This window comes from Neoarius graeffei, chromosome 13 (genome assembly GCF_027579695.1).
Source record: "Neoarius graeffei isolate fNeoGra1 chromosome 13, fNeoGra1.pri, whole genome shotgun sequence".
NCBI lineage: Eukaryota > Metazoa > Chordata > Actinopteri > Siluriformes > Ariidae > Neoarius > Neoarius graeffei.
The window spans coordinates 22,753,109-22,771,063 of NC_083581.1; the positions used below are offsets into that span (position 1 = coordinate 22,753,109).

The window sequence follows — 17,955 nt, forward strand, 5'->3', positions numbered from 1 at the left end:
GAGAAATGTGGAGTGCTAATCGAGTTTTGTTGCCATTCACTCTGAGTGCACACAAAAACTATCTCACATCTTTCATTCCTTAACATCTATAAAGTCTCACAGCTATCAAAGCGATCACAGTTCAGGAATCTCAAGACACTGACTGGGACATGAAGGTTAGTGTCTCTCTAACTAATGTGGACCTGTTTACTGTGTTATTCATCTGGATTAAGTTTCTGAGCTTGTCCTGTCCACATAAAGGACTATGATGTTTCCCAATCCTCTAAAAATGAATATGACATGTAGCATAAAACTGAGAAACCAGAAGATTAGTTATATGTGATATATCCTGATATGAGATTCATTTAGTCTTTATGTTTTCTGTATGAGTTCTGGTATGCAGTGAAAGAACACATTCCTGGGCATGTGGAGACAGATTTTCTGCCTGTAGGCTGGAGTGGCTGTAACCCAGCACCTCCTCACCTTCAACATGTGGGGGTGGGGAGAAAAAACATCCCATTTAACATACAACAGACAGCACAAAGCTGGGCCCAGAGCTTCTTTTATTGACAAGCAGGCCAGGTGAACCTGTGCATTTTTCATGATAAGTAGCACAGATGTTTCTGTGTGCCATAGACAGAGGCAATCTACAAGAGGTCACTGTGCTGTGGGTTCTGCACTAGCCTGCATTCATTCCATGTTCAAAAGCACATCTCTTTTAAAAACACACAAAAAAGCAAGCTCTCTTTAGCAAGTCTGCTCTATTTATGCATATTTTAGGGAATTTCTTTGTTACACTGCAAAGAATACAAATAAGCAGTAATTTGCCGAACGTAAAAATATCTGTTCTGTAAACAGGCATTAATCTGTTGTGAGGATAGAGTATTGTGTACATACTCTTTTTTTTTCTTGTGGTTTGCATGAGAGCAGACATGAATGTAGTCTCCAGAATTTGCTAGCTTTGACGATCTGATTAATTTTCTCAGTTAACTGTCGATAATCTGATTATTCCTTCTTGAAAAGAAACCCTGAGAAAGTTCAAAGTTCACCAGCTAGTAAGACCCAGCTAGCACAATGGTATTTCCCTGATGTGGGTGGAATACTGAAGCACGGCAGGTGGGAAATAGTGTCAACACAGGCTTTATTTTCAGTTTTTCCTACTGCTTTTCAGCTTGGTTAAACTCATTCACACTCAAATCAAATCAAATCAAGTTTATTTGTACAGCGCTTTTAACAATAAACATTGTCGCAAAGCAGCTTTACAGAATTTGAACGACTTAAAACATGAGCTAATTTCATCCCTAATCTATCCCCAATGAGCAAGCCTGTGGCGACGGTGGCAAGGAAAAAGTCCCTCAGACGACATGAGGAAGAAACCTCGAGAGGAACCAGACTCAAAAGGGAACCCATCCTCATTTGGGCAACAACAGACAGCCTGACTATAATATTAACAGTTTTAACAGGTATAACCCTCAACTGTCCTCATGGGGCCGTCCTTCACAGGAGTGGGGCGATAAAACTCCGACCAGACACAGGGCACCAGGATGGATCAAGCAGGTCCGAGGGGCAGAAGAGGCCAGCATCTCAATCCCAGGATCAACATGTAACTCAGAGGGACAGATGGGGGGGGGAAGAGAGAGAGAAAGAAAACACGTTGTTAGGTATGCCCTAAAAATGACAAGTATTAAATCTGTGTGGTAGGCTCGCAGAGACGAGAGTCTTTACATCAGGCATAACACACAATGGCATGTTAATATGGTAAAATATATCATGACCTGCTCTGGCTGGATGCTTGATTGGGTGATGGGAGCACACTCCTCAGCAATGATGAGATGCAGATGGGACCCTTAGGGCTGGCCAAGACAATTCAGTTACATTTCACCGGGTCTGGGACATGCGACAGAATGTCTGACAGCCGATTCCCTGCAGGCTACGATAGCCAGTCGAGGTCTCCACCGTCTCCACCAAAAGATTTCCTGTTGACTCCATGTAACTCAGAGGGACAGATTTGGGGTGGGGGGGAGGGAAAGAAAACACAGGTGGTTAGGTATGCCCAATGTCACCTGAATAAGTAGGAACAGTATACATATTGCACCGAGTACAAGCAGGGACTCCGGCAACTAACTATGACAGCATAACTAAAAGGAGAGAGCCAGAAGGTAACACAGGCATGAGGGAGCCCCGGGACATAAAGCAGCCAGCCACTACACCGTCAACAAACTCGAGTGAGCAAGCGAGTGGGGACTGACAGCATCCATACATCCCAGTTTACCAAAACACTCTATGTCTGAGGACCCTCCAGATCTACTCCTTTACCTCATAAACACCATTAACAAAAGGCTTGACTAAACAGATATGTTTTCAGCCTAGACTTAAATGCTGAGACTGTGTCTGATTCCTGAACACTACTTGGAAGGCTGTTCCATAACTGTGGGGCTTTGTAAGAAAAGGCTCTGCCCCCTGATGTAGCCTTCACTATACGAGGTACCAGCAGATAGCCTGCACCTTTTGATCTAAGTAGGCGTGGCGGGTCATAGAGGAGCAGAAGTTCACTCAGGTACTGTGGTGCGAGACCATTTAGTGCTTTAAAGGTCAATAGTAGTATTTTATAATCAATACGAAATTTGATTGGGAGCCAATGCAGTGTGGATAAGACAGGCGTGATGTGGTCATATTTTCTAGTTCTAGTAAGGACTCTTGCTGCTGCATTTTGAACTAACTGGAGCTTGTTTATGCACTTATTGGAACATCCATACAATAAGGCATTACAATAATCCAACATGGAGGTAACGAAAGCATGGACTAGTTTTTCTGCATCATGCAATGACATTAAATTTCTTATCTTTGCAATATTTCTGAGATGAAAGAAAGCTATCCGGGTGATGTTATCAATGTGAGTTTCGAATGAAAGACTGGGGTCAATAATCACTCCGAGGTCTTTTCCTGCTGCACGTGAAGAAACAGAAAGGCCATCCAGAGTTACTGTGTAATCAGAAAACTTACTTCAAACACACACACACACACGTTCTGGTCGGGAGAGCCCCCTCTCCTCACTCTCTCAAGTCAAGTCAAGTCAAGTCAAGTCAACTTTATTGTCAAATATGCTATACATGCTTGACATACAGCACAGATGAAATTTCAGTCCTCTCTGACCCACAGTGCAAACAGGCAATGCAATAAATAAAAATAGAATAACTGAAATAAACAAACACTCTAGATAAGAAATAGACATAGACTAAACACTCACAGGTGTGTGTGTGTATATATATATATATTATATATATATATATATATATATATATATATATATATATATTAGGGGTGGGACGCGATTAAAAATTTTAATCTAATTAATTAGAGCCTTTGAAATTAATTAATCGAAATTAATTGCCTGCATGGGGCCAACTAAAACGTTCTCATCCGCTTCTTGTACTTCTTCCATCTCTCCTTCCAAAAACCAGCGTCCTTTGAAAACCGGCATTCTTCTTCTCCTGTTCTTTTTCTGTTTCCGTCCGGCTGTGTTCCGTCACGCATTAGTGCTGCCCCCACAGGTAAAATCCCAAACGACTTCTTCTGAGTTTCCAGAAGGCTGTGTACACCATCAGACGTAATGCCACTCTCCACTGCTCTAATGCAGAAGGAGGACGTGTCTGTTATAGTGTGCGATTAAAATGCGTTATTTTTTTTAACGCGTTGATATTTGTTTGATTAATTAATCGAAATTAACGCGCTAATGTCCCAGCCCTAATATATATATATATATATATATATATATATATATATATATATATATATACACACACACATACAGTGGGGCAAAAAAGTTTTTAGTCAGTCACCAATTGTGCAAGTTCTCCCACTTAAAAAGATGAGAGAGGCCTGTAATTTTCATCATAGGTACACTTCAACTATGAGAGACAAAATGAGAAAAAAAATCCAGAAAATCACAATGTCTGATTTTTAAAGAATTTATTTGCAAATTATGGTGGAAAATAAGTATTTGGTCAATAACAAAAGTTCATCTCAATACTTTGTTATATACCCTTTGTTGGCAACGACAGAGGTCAAACATTTTCTGTAAGTCTTCACAAGGTTTTCATGCACTGTTGCTGGTATTTTGGCCCATTCCTCCATGCAGATCTCCTCTAGAGCAGTGATGTTTTGGGGCTGTCGCTGGGCAACACGGACTTTCAACTCCCTCCAAAGATTTTCTATGGGGTTGAGATCTGGAGACTGGCTAGGCCACTCCAGGACCTTGAAATGCTTCTTATGAAGCCACTCCTTCATTGCCCGGGCAGTGTGTTTGGGATCATTGTCATGCTGAAAGACCCAGCCATGTTTCATCTTCAATGCCCTTGCTGATGGAAGGAGGTTTTCACTCAAAATCTCATGATACACGGACCCATTCATTCTTTCCTTTACACGGATCAGTCGTCCTGGTCCCTTTGCAGAAAAACAGCCCCGAAGCATGATGTTTCCACCCCCATGCTTCACAGTAGGTATGGTGTTCTTTGGATGCAACTCAGCATTCTTTCTCCTCCAAACACGACAAGTTGAGTTTTTACCAAAAAATTCTATTTTAGTTTCGTCTGACCATATGGCATTCTCCCAATCCTCTTCGGGATCATCCAAATGCTCTCTAGCAAACTTCAGATGAGCCTGGACATGTACTGGCTTAAGCAGGGGATAGGAAGTCCGCCACCACCATCTGCAACCTCGGCCTCTGGACCACCTTGAATTTAAATGGCTGGAGGGTGAGATACCAACGAGTGATCCGTGCATTGGCATGCTTCATGCAGTGGATTGATTGATTTTATTGACCATTCTTGACATAAAAATATGAAACAGCAAACTGCATCATAAGTTATACATAAATAAATAGTCAGGGATAACACAATAAAGCCCACAGGCTTATTTCCATTGTGGTCCCTATAGAGCAGGAGACAAGGGCAAGTAGCAGTAGACCACACATCACATAGAAACAGAATTACAGTTACATAATACATAACAAATACAAATTGCCAAATGCCTAAGATTGGTGTCTAAGCCATTTTTTCAAGTCCTGTTTAAAACTGCCTATGCTTCTAACTGATTTAAGTGAACCAGGTAACCTGTTCCAAAAGGTAGTTCCAACATAAAGAAAAGACTCTTTACCCAAGTTTGTCTTAACTCTGGGTGGTACAAAATCTGTTAAGCTTCCCCTAGTGGAATAGCAGTGAACTTCATTTACTCTATTAAAATAATTTCTAAAATAATTGGGTACGCCCCCATAAGCAATCCTATGTACCATACATAGCTGCATCTGAGATACACGATCCTCTACCTTCAGCCATCCCAACTTGTCAAAGTGGGATGATTCAAGATGGGTTCTCATGGGGAGGTCCAAAATAAGTCTAATTAACTTATTTTGAGAGGTCTGAAGCTTATGCTTCAAATTCATTGTGACACCATTATACCATGAGCCACATGCATAATCAAAATATGGCTGAATTAAGGCTCCTGCTAAAATTACCATTGTTGTTTTATCCAGAAACTTTGAGATTCTGGCCAGAAAATGGACTCTGTGATTTATTTTGGTGATTGCCTTTTGTGCCTGACCTACACCAGTTAAGTGGCAATCTAACACACAGCCAAGGTAACTGATTGATTCCTTGGCTGTAATTTCAGAATCTCCAGCTAAGACTTTAAAACTAGAGGCTTTTTTCAATCTAATCTTTGATCCAAAAAGGATGGATTCTGTTTTTCCTAAATGAAGTGATAACCTGTTGTCAGTCATCCACCTGCTAACATTTAGAAGTTCTGCGCTAAGTTTTTGTTCAATGTTTTTATCCTTATGAGAGACTACCAGCGCAGAATCATCTGCATATAAAAAAGATTACATGAACAAACAGCCTTTAAGTCATTGATATATAAAAGAAAGAGGAGTGGTCCCAAAACACTCCCTTGGGGAACCCCACAATCTATGGCTTGTGGTTGAGACATTGTACCCCAATGTCCACCACTTGCATTCTATTCTCCAAATAGGAGCCCACCCATTTCAGTGCTAAATCACTAAAACCCATAGCTGGTAGTGGAGCCACTGGACAGGCACATGATCTGAACAGAGGGTGAAAGGGTGGCCCAGTAGGTAGTATCAGAGGGTGAGGACTGCCCACTTGATGGCCAGGCACTCTTTCTCAATCATGCTGTACTTACTTTCACACATCGAGAGCTTCCGACTGATGTACAGCACTGGGCATTCCTCACCCTCCACCTTCTGGGACAGAGCGGCCTCCAGCCCTTTGTCCCATGCGTCCGTCTGTAAAATAAAAGGGAGAGAGAAGTCAGGGGAGTGTAAGAGTGGCCCTCCACACAGTGCAGCTTTTACCTTAGTGAAGGCCTGTTGGCACTGCTCTGTCCACTGGACCAAATCTGGTGAGATCAGTCAGTGGGCTGGTGACGTCTGAATAATTAGGTATGAGCCTGCGATAGTAGCCAGATAGTCCAAGGAACTGTCTCACCCCCTTTTTTGGTCTTGGGCCTTGGGCAGGCCGCAATCACTACTGTCTTGTCAATTTGGGGACGCACCTGCCTGTAACCCAAGTAGAAACCCAGATACCATACTTCCACTGGCCCAATCACACTTTTTTGGGTTAGCTCTGAGACCCGCATGCCTCAGTGACTCTAGGATGGCCCTAAGGTGCTCTAGGTGCCGTTGCCAATTATTGCTATATATGATCCCAGCAAACACACAACGTATATATGACGTAGTGGTTAGGTAGTGGTTTGGTAATGTCAGGGAAATACGTCGTCGTTACGTAGTAGGCACGTCCTAATATAACGTCATGCCAATACATAACGACAACATAGTGGTAATACGTAACGACAACATAGTGGTAATACTTAACGACAACATAGTGGTAATACTTAACGACAACATAGTGGGTGGTAATACCAATGACAATGTAGTGGTAATATGTAACAACAACGTAGTGGTAATATGTAATGACAACGTAGTGGTAATGCCTAATGACAACGTAGTGGTAATACATAACAGACTTGTTATCTGGCGACCATCCAATGACGTATGTCCTACTATGTAGTCTACATGTTGTGTGTATTTTCTATTTGATGATCGAGGTATTAATAATTTGCTTTCGTACATTTTGTTGTATGTCTCTATGAATAACATTAACAATGTGATCTTGGTCTACTGATGAATTGATCGTATCTTAACTTTAAAATAGCGCTGAATGAGGCCATTTCAATGAAATAAAAGTTCATAGATTCATGATTTTGCAGTTTGTCTTATCAGTTTATCTGCCGTCTAATATAACTATTAGTGGTATTTTTTTTTATCTAAAATCATGTTCGGTACACACAAAACTTTAACTGAAGGGGAGGACTTTCACATGATCCGTGTGTGACCCTTCACTAGCAGACAACGGTTTAGAAATAAGGCACACAGGAACTCAAACAGTGCTGAGAGAGTACAACTTCTTTATTAAAGAATAGGTTTAAAAGTATAAAATTTTAATCTTTAATATTCTCTTTTTATTATAAAAACAACGCCAATAATTTGGTTGGTCAACACAAGACACATGCAACTTGGCTTAGAGTACAGGGATAAAGAAAATCACAAAGAAGGGTAGAAATCCTCACTCACTGGTTACACACCCTTATTAATTAAATTCACACCAGTCCATTAATTCACAACAACATGACCCAAAGTCAGATAAGAAACGTACACACTTAAGAGGATTCAAACCACTGCACACGGTATATCACTCTTGTTAGAACACAACAAACTCAGTGAGGATTCTCCCAAAACAAAACAAAACAAATAAGCAAAGCAAATTCTATGCTCCCTGACCCCAGAGTAGTATAGAGCAGCTGCATATACCAAGGCTAGATGGGCACTCAGTAAAATTTCTAACCAAGAAAACCGGCACAATCCAAGAAAACAACAAAATAATAAAAATATAAAACAAATAAAAGCAAAACAGTGACTATTAACGTTCTGCCACCACTGTACACCGTCCTGAAACACACATTGATACAATGAATACAAAAGAATGTGTCCTGAATGTACTAAATGTTAAGTTTTTTTCTTAAGGCTCGTGGCCTACCTGCGCTATGGTGGCGTCGTGCCAATTAGCTTACTCCAGCTCCCAGCCCAACTTCCCCGCTGGTACGGCTTGCATCTACAACGCAGTTAAATTTTGCCAAGGTTTACTGCCTAACACAATATCGTACTGACACAGCATCGATGTGCGTGAAGGTGTAAGCGTGTGTGTGGTGTGCGCGTGCATACCTGACCACACAAACTATCGAGGGCACACCGCATACGTCTTGTTGACTTCTCTCAGATACCAGCTATACCAACAACCATGCACATTGAAGGTTAGTAATTTCGCCTCACTGTTGGAGTGATATTTCAAAGCTTCAAAAGTTTCACTCATAGTGTAACTGCAGACTTCTAGACCTCACCAGCCAACTTGACGATGGTGCCCTGGCGAATGCTACAACTCATATACTGCAAACCGCTAATGAGACCAAAGGATACTTTGGGACCCAACGCGAGATTTCAAAGGCTCTCTATGAGCGTCAAAATAAAAGTCTCCCACTTACAGCTACTCCATTCTGCCCGTTACATCCACCCCCCCTTTAAAAAGTCACCGTCCCGGTGACATACACGAAGACTGCTGCCATGGTCTAAAATAGCACCCTACAGATCTACTGGACGCCGGATGAGTTGCAACCCCAATGGACCCCAATGGTTGGGCCACTGGGCGAGGGAGATTGTAGGGGTTGGGATGGATGCCTGCAGTCATTCGGGTTGACCGTCTGAGGATTGCTGGCGACTGGGATGACCGAGTCGTTAGTCCCCTATCCGGATGGCCTGTTTCAGTTGGTCGGGTGGCCTCATGCTGCGTCCATCCCCACCCCACATTGTTCTCACCAATGTGGGGTGAGGTTGCTGCCAAGCTTCTCTCTGGGGGTCTTCCTCTCTCGGACGTGACAGCATTTGTACCAGGGGGACTCATAGTCTGGCCCGGCTGTGGAGGTTTTGCTGCTTGTGATGGCGATCCGCCCCGCCGCATCGCCCACTGGCCCTCGTCCTCGCCCTGGTCACTGCTATCATCTTGGTTAGGACACTCTTGAGCTTCTGGGAGCTCCTGTTCCGAAAGAGCGGCCAAGCTCTGGGGAAGGGTTTGTCCCGGAACTACTCTCAATTCACTCCTGTGCATGTTCTTTGCTGGGCCTTGGCCATCCATTGGGAGAATTGTGTAGACACGGCCAACATCATCCAGGCACTTCATCACCTTGTATTGGGCACTATCCCAGATGTCTTGGATCTTATTCCGGCCGGGGGCATGTCGCTTCCGGTAGACCAGGGTGCCTTCAGGGAGTATCGGAGCCACCCCGGTTTGTTGCTGCTGGATACATTGCGCCGCTGCATGTTTGAGCTGTTTCTCTGCACTGGCAAACACGAACTGGAGGAATTCTTGTTGATCCTGCACCCATTCGCTGACAGAACCTTCTCCACAGCTTTCCTCTGCTGTTCCCAGGAGCGCATCTATTGGCAGCTGGGGCTTATGTCCAAACATCAACTCAAAGGGTGAATGGCCTGTTGACTGGTGCACGGTAGTATTGTACGCGAACAATAGTTGCGGGAGGTGTTGTGGCCATCTCCTCTTCTTATCAGGGGGCAGAGTTCGTAGGAGGTCATGCATGGTCTGATTAAACCTTTCGCATTGTCCATTGCCTTCGGGGCGATATGGAGAGGTCCGGCTCTTCTCCACACTGTACACTTTACACAGGGCCTTCAGCATCTCCCCCTCGAAATTGTGACCTTGGTCCGAATGCAGCCATTGGGGAATCCCGTAGGTGTAAAACCATTTCTCAAGGAGCACACGCACTATGGTGCCGGCCGTCTGATCAGATGTTGGAAACGCCTGTGTGAACTTAGAGAAGACATCGGTGATTACTAGGACATTTTCTCGTCCATCCATTGCTCGATCCAATACTGTAAAGTCAATGGCTACAATTTCTAGTGGCTTTGAGGCCAGCAGTGAGCCAGGGAAGGTCCTCACCTTAGGATGGACCGCTTTTGCTGTTCCACAACGAGAGCACTGTTGACACCACTCTTCTATCTCCCTTCTCATCTGTGGCCAGTAGCACCTTCGTTGGACCAGATGGGTAGTTTGTTCACACCCCTGATGACCGTGATTGTCATGGAGAGCCGTTAACACTTCAGTCTTCAACACCTCAGGTAGTAATAGCTGCAGCACTTCAGTCCTCTCTCCGGGCATATGGGTGCGCCGGTACAGTATTCCACCCCGGTCTCTGATGTTCTTCCATTGTTTCAGTAGTTCTAAGACTGGCTTCGTCTCTATGACTCGTTCTTCTGCTGAAGGGGGACGGCCTTGCTGCCAGTAGACCAAAAAGGCACGAATGGTGGGGTCTGCTGCTTGTAATGCCAGCAGGTCCACTTCCTGGCGCACCGGGAAGGCATCAATTGCAGAGACCAAGCTTGGACATGGCGGCATCACGGAACGTCCCCTTCGGGGTATAGGGACCGCTACTCCTGAAGCCACTTCTCCTATGGCCACCGGACCAGGATAATCACTCAGCCAAGATAGCGCATCTGCATTCTTGTTAGCACCCCCAGGGCGGTATTTGATCTCGAAATCAAACAGGGCAAGTTGTGAGGCCCAACGCTGCTCTACAGCTCCAAGTTTGGCAGTTTGGAGGTAGCTCAGGGGGTTGTTATCGGTGAAGACGGTAAACTTGTTGCCCAACAGATATTCTCTGAATTTTTCGGAGACAGCCCATTTTAACTCCAAGAGCTCCAATTTCATTTAACTGTAATTAGACATATTATGTTCTGTTACGTGGAGCCCTCTACTGGCATAGGTGACAGGTCTTTTCTTCCCGTCCTGTTCTTGCGAGAGCACCGCACCAAGTCCAGAGTGGCTTGCATCTACCTCTAGAATGAACGGTTTGGTGAAGTTGGTGTATGCCAGCACTGGTGCAGTTATCAACTTCTCCTTCAGGGTGTGAAATGCCTCGCCACATGCCTTGTCCCATCTTCCCTCCAGGCTGATTGGGCCCGACCTCTTCTTACCATCCTGGAGGGTGGCCACCAACCGATGTAGTGGTGCGGCGTGTTTTGCGAACTCTGCCACGAATCTGCGATAATATGATGCAAAGCCTAGAAAGGGGCGCAATTCTCTCACCATTCTTGGCTGCTTCCACTCAGCCACTGCCCGGATTTTCTCTGGGTCGATTGCAACCCCAAGGGGAGAGATCACATGGCCTAAGTAGCGGACCTCAGTCTGGAAGAAGTGGCACTTATCTAGTTTCAGCTTCAGATTGTACTTCTGTAATCTTCCCAGCACCATTTGCAGGCGTTGTAAGTGCGTTTCAAAAGAGGAGGAGAAGATTACAATGTCATCTAAGTACAATAAGAGGGAACTAAAGTGCTCATCTCCAAATATTCACTCCATTAGATGTTGAAATGTACTTGGTGAGTTACAAAGTCCAAATGGCATACGGTTGAATTCAAATAGGCCGAAGGGTGTGCAGAACGCCGTCTTCTGTTTGTCCTTTTCAGTGGAGAACAATGTTGCACCCACCAATGCATCCAGGGATTTTTCTATCCGTGGTAAGGGATAGGCATCTTTCCTGGTCTTTGCATTTAGTTGGCTATAGTCCACACATAGTTGAATGGATCCATCCTTATTCTGTACCACTACTATTGGGGCAGAGTAGGGGCTGCAGCTCACCCGGACAATGTCTCTCTCCAACAGGTCTTGGATATGAGCCTTAACTTGCTCGTATTGGGATGGTGGGAGCCTACGGTAGCGTTGTCGTACCGGTGTTTCATCGACTACGGGGATCTCGTGCTCTATTAAGCTAGTGCAACCAACATCACCCTCCCCCTGACTAAACACTGTGCTATACTGCTGGAGCAGTGCTTTCCCTTCTTCTTGTTGGTCAGAAGACAAGGCTGGCCAGGACAAGTGAGACAGGTCGAGAGCATTCTGTTCTACACTCAATGATCGTACAACTGCCACACACCCACCATTATCTGTCTTTTCTTCAAATGTTAAGACTTGGCTGTTTATCTGCTTGGTGACACAAAACAGTTGACCCAGCATGGTATGAGATGGAAGCCACACGTCTCTGGTTTCAACATTGACCACCGGCACTGATATCTCTCCCTGATGCCAAGATACCAAAGCCCTAGACATTAGGATGCCAGGAGGAAGACAAGTATCTGTAGGTTCAAATAAAACAGCATTAGCCAAGGGCCCTATGTGCTGGTTGCCTCTGGCTGAAACTAGCTTAACAGAGCCAGCTGGAATACACACAGAAGCGTGCCCCGCTACTTTAACTCCCCCCAGACACCCGGTAGGTGGCAAACAATCCCACTGATGACATTCTGTAAATGCTTGCTTCCACCCCTCCCCTGCTGCCTGGACAGTAGGAGCTTGAAACAAAGCAGAGCCATGCTGTTGAAACAGTTCGTTGTAACACTGGCTAATTACATTCATCCCCAACAGCCCTGGTACTCTAGACTTTTGTGTTTTTGTGTAAGGGTCACTTGAGTCTTGAACTACAAGAACACCCATGTTCGTAAGTGTTCTACCCAGGATGTGGATGTCCACCTCCAAGTACCCCAAATACGGAATTTGTAACCCATTGGCTGCTCTGAGTTGAAGCCAGCGACATGGTTGGAGCTGTCCTGACAATGACTGAAAGTGTTTGTGAAAGAACTCTGCTGTAAGTGTTGTCACCATCGAACCAGTGTCTAATAAACATGGAACAGTAGTCTCTTGCATTACAACTTCTACCACTGGACACTCCCCCATAAGCTTACTGAGAGAACTTAAAGGTACGGTTGAGCCAATGTTACCTGTTTCTGGTGTGTGGCTCGCTACACCAGTGGGGACTAGTTTCCCTGTATGTCTGCTGTACTAGCTCCCACACCCTCCTGTGGAATGTGATGTTCGGCTGTCCTTGTAGCACTACTTGGCCCCTGCCCACTCTGACAAAATCTTGCAATATGGCCAGCTTGATTACACCTCAAACAGATGGGCTTCCCTGTTGGGTCGTAGCGGTAAATTTTAGCTGGTCTACTCATGGCTGCTGCTGTAGTCTGAGGGTGTGTGTTAGTCAGAGCAAAATGTTTCAACAAAATATCTAGTTGAGCTTGTTGTTTACAAAGGATCTCTTTCAACTCTAACCAGTCATTAGAGGGCTTAGTCATTACAGTTTGACTATCCACTTTACACTCACCCATCACCTCTGCTTGAGTATCACAGGAGTATGCACGGGCCCGAGGAGCACCAACATGTTCACCTTCTTCCACCCATCGGATGGCTTCACTACGGATGGCTAGAAAGGAAGCATTAGAATTAAGTCACAATGATCGTTTTCATTCTCTTCGAAGCATGCTATCTCTAACGTGTTCTATGAATTGGTCCCGTACCAGATGGTCACTATTAGCAATAGCTGTGGGACTTCTACGTTTAATAACCTCCATTAAAGACAGCAATGCATGTGAGAATTCTCTTAACGACTCCCCCTCCAACTGTCTCCTTTGAAAAAACTGTTTCTGTAATCCAATATACGACTGTGAACAGCCATATAGTTCTAGCAAGATGTCAAAGATTCGGTTATAGTCTTTTCTATCTGCCACAGGGCGGAATTTGATTTCAGTTTTTGCTTCACCATCTAGATGGTCATAAACAAACAATGCTTGTTCTGAGGGAGGCATGTGGCGACTTTCCAAGGACCTGCGCATCTCCTCAACCCAATCTTCAATTGTCAACCCGTCTGAGGAGTTGCCCGAAAACCTAGGGCATTTCCTCTCCCTTGGTATAAATACATATCGATCTGAACCAGGATTACGAGTGTCAGTTAAGTTACTGGGGCCAGCCTGCTGTGATGAATTGCTAGCAGATTCTGACCTAGAAGTAGCACTAGCTTCAGAGGCTCTCAGCCGATCATTGTCAGCCTGAAGTTGTTGCACACGTTCAGTCAAAAGTCTTAGTTGTTCTTCCATATTAACTGGGTCAGACATGGTTACCAAGCCAGTTATTCACCCACTAAACTTGCAGACAGTCCTCCTCCAGTCTTCCTTAATAGCGCTGCTCTTCAGTCAATAGCCACTGTTTTGCTTAATACAAACCAACAGAATGGAACAAAAACACGGAGTGCCACCAATATCCAAAGACTGTAAGCCAACTGTAGGTGCCCGTTGTCCTATCTCAGCACAGAAGAATAGCCGACTACGCCATTTGTGACCCTTCACTAGCAGACAATGGTTTAGAAATAAGGCACACAGGAACTCAAACAGTGCTGAGAGAGTACAACTTCTTTATTAAAGAATAGGTTTAAAAGTATAAAATTTTAATCTTTAATATTCTCTTATTATAAAAACAACGCCAATAATTTGGTTGGTCAACACAAGACACATGCAACTTGGCTTAGAGTACAGGGATAAAGAAAATCACAAAGAAGGGTAGAAATCTTCACTCACTGGTTACACACCCTTATTAATTAAATTCACATCAGTCCATTAATTCACAACAACATGACCCAAAGTCAGATAAGAAACATACACACTTAAGAGAATTCAAACCACTGCACATGGTATATCACTCTTGTTAGAACACAACAAACTCAGTGAGGATTCTCCCAAAACAAAACAAAACAAAACAAAACAAAACAAAACAAAACAAAACAAAACAAATAAGCAAAGCAAATTCTATGCTCCCTGACCCCAGAGTAGTATAGAGCAGCTGCATATACCAAGGCTAGATGGGCACTCAGTAAAATTTCTAACCAAGAAAACCGGCACAATCCAAGAAAACAACAAAATAATAAAAATATAAAACAAATAAAAGCAAAACAGTGACTATTAACGTTCTGCCACCACTGTACACCGTCCTGAAACACACATTGATACAATGAATACAAAAGAATGTGTCCTGAATGTACTAAATGTTAAGTTTTTTTCTTAAGGCTCGTGGCCTACCTGTGCTATGGTGGCGTCGTGCCAATTAGCTTACTCCAGCTCCCGGCCCAACTTCCCCGCTGGTATGGCTTGCATTTACAACGCAGTTAAATTTTGGCAAGGTTTACTGCCTAACACAATATTGTACTGACACAGCATCGATGTGCGTGAAGGTGTAAGCATGTGTGTGGTGTGCGCATGCATACCTGACCACACAAACTACCGAGGGCACACCGCATACGTCTTGTTGGCTTCTCTCAGATACCAGCTATACCAACAACCATGCACATTGAAGGTTAGTAATTTCGCCTCACTGTTGGGGTGATATTTCAAAGCTTCAAAAGTTTCACTCGTAGTGTAACTGCAGACTTCTAGACCTCACCAGCCAACTTGACGATGGTGCCCTGGCGAATGCTAAAACTCATGGACTGCAAACTGCTAATGAGACCAAACGATACTTTGGGACCCAACGCAAGATTTCAAAGGCTCTCTATGAGCGTCAAAATAAAAGTCTCCCACTTACAGCTACTCCATTCTGCCGGTTACACGTGATTGCCAACAAATTATTTCCGTGACCCATGATTTGAGCCTGTTTCTATTCCTGTGACGTGTGATTGAGAATGTTTATGTTTGTGACCCCCCAGGGGCAGATCCAGGGGAGGGGTTTAACCCCCCTTCAGCGACCGGGGGGTATAAAAGAGTAAACACAACAGAAAGCTTGAAGCAAGCAAAATTATTCAAAATATGCTCAAATTCACTGAATGAACATGTACAGTTTCATTTTCCAGGGTGCTTTTGGGCCATTTGTCGATGCTTTTCGTAGAAATTATCAGTATCCCCCCACTTTCTTTCCAAATCCAATCCCTGCCCCATCCCGTGACCCCCTCCACCACCCCACCCTGTTAACTTGGTGGGAAAAGGGCATATGCTGGCTGACCTCTATCCCATCATGCTTGGCGGCTCCGGATCGCGTCGGTCTTTCAAAACCCGTTGAAGGAGCAACTTCCGGCCTCCCATTTTTTTTTGTATTGGTGCGAAGGGAAGGTGTTTGGTTATAATTGGAGAGCTTTGATTGACAGAATCTTTCAAGGTAAGAATGTTACCCTTGCTATTGTTGTCACTATGTGAATGTAAGGTGATTAAGTCTGACGATATATTATATGCAAATAAAATCATTAAATGTTTATTTTAATGAATGTTAGTGTGTGAGTCTCTACCGCAGGAAAGCATGTGTGGCGCCATGTTGTTTGTGGGGGATGATGATCACGGTGGAGATCATTTTATGAAAAGATCGAAACAGTACTTGAATAAATGACTTACATTTGTGATCTGTCAGTCTGAATATCTGTGTAGTGACATCCAGTACTAATAGTATTACTTATTGATGTGTGGTATTTTATCATAAAATCCAACCATTTTTTAAATGTATGCCTTTAGTTCATAAATGCTTAATGCTTACTCGTTTTTATGTGGCCCATGACACTAACCATTTCTTTTTTATGTGTTTTTATAGATTATCAGAGAAAGGTTCTGATGCACGTAGATGAAATTGTGCAGAATTATCTGTAAGGCAAGGCAAGGCAAGTTTATTTATATAGCACATTTCATACACAGTGGCAGTTCAAAGTGCTTTACAGAAGTAAAAGCAAAACAGTAAACAATAGAAAATAAAATTACATAAAATAAATGGGGAAGAAAAATAATAAGAATTAAACAATAGTAGAAATAAAATACAACCCCAATTCCAAAAAAGTTGGGACAAAGAACAAACTGTAAATAAAAACGGAATGCAATAATTTACAAATCTCAAAAACTGATATTGTATTCACAATAGAACGTAGACAACATATCAAATGTCGAAAGTGAGACATTTTGAAATTTCATGCCAAATATTGGCTCATTTGAAATTTCATGACAGCAACACAGCTCAAAAAAGTTGGGACAGGGGCAATAAGAGGCTGGAAAAGTTAAAGGTACAAAAAAGGAACAGCTGGAGGACCAAATTGCAACTCATTAGGTCAATTGGCAATAGGTCATTAACATGACTGGGTATAAAAAGAGCATCTTGGAGTGGCAGCGGCTCTCAGAAGTAAAGATGGGAAGAGGATCACCAATCCCCCTAATTCTGTGCCAACAAATAGTGGAGCAATATCAGAAAGGAGTTCGACAGTGTAAAATTGCAAAGAGTTTGAACATATCATCATCTACAGTGCATAATATCATCAAAAGCTTCAGAGAATCTGGAAGAATCTCTGTGTGTAAGGGTCAAGGCCAGAAAACCATACTGGGTGCCTGTGATCTTCGGGCCCTTAGACAGCACTGCATCACATACAGGCAGGCTTCTGTATTGGAAATCACAAAATGGGCTCAGGAATATTTCCAGAGAACATTATCTGTGAACACAATGCACTGTGCCATCCGCCGTTGCCAGCTAAAACTCTATAGTTCAAAGAAGAAGCCATATCTAAACATGATCCAGAAGCGCAGACATCTTCTCTGGGCCAAGGCTCATTTAAAATGGACTGTGGCAAAGTGGAAAACTGTTCTGTGATCAGACAAATCAAAATTTGAAGTTCTTTATGGAAATCAGGGACGCCGTGTCATTTGGACTAAAGAGGAGAAGGACAACCCAAGATGTTATCAGCACTCAGTTCAGAAGCCTGCATCTCTGATGGTATGAGGTTGCATTAGTGCGTGTGGCATGGGCAGCTTACGCATCTGGAAAGACACCATCAATGCTGAAAGGTATATCCAGGCTCTAGAGCAACATATGCTCCCATCCAGACAACGTCTCTTTCAGTGAAGTCCTTGCATTTTCCAACATGACAATGCCAAACCACATACTGCATCAATTACAGCATCATGGCTGCGTAGAAGAAGGGTCCGGGTACTGAACTGGCCAGCCTGCAGTCCAGATCTTTCACCCATAGAAAACATTTGGCGCATCATAAAACGGAAGATATGAC

The 17,955-nt window shown here is 43.6% G+C and overlaps 1 protein-coding gene across 1 annotated transcript in view; it reads left to right on the forward strand.

The window, feature by feature from the left end:
- LOC132896488 (uncharacterized) overlaps window positions 1-17,955 on the forward strand; it is a 36,381-nt gene continuing 18,426 nt past the window's right edge. The window contains exon 1 of the mRNA XM_060937351.1: window positions 1-155. The gene's annotated coding sequence lies outside the window, so the exon portion shown is untranslated. The remainder of the gene's footprint in view (window positions 156-17,955) is intronic.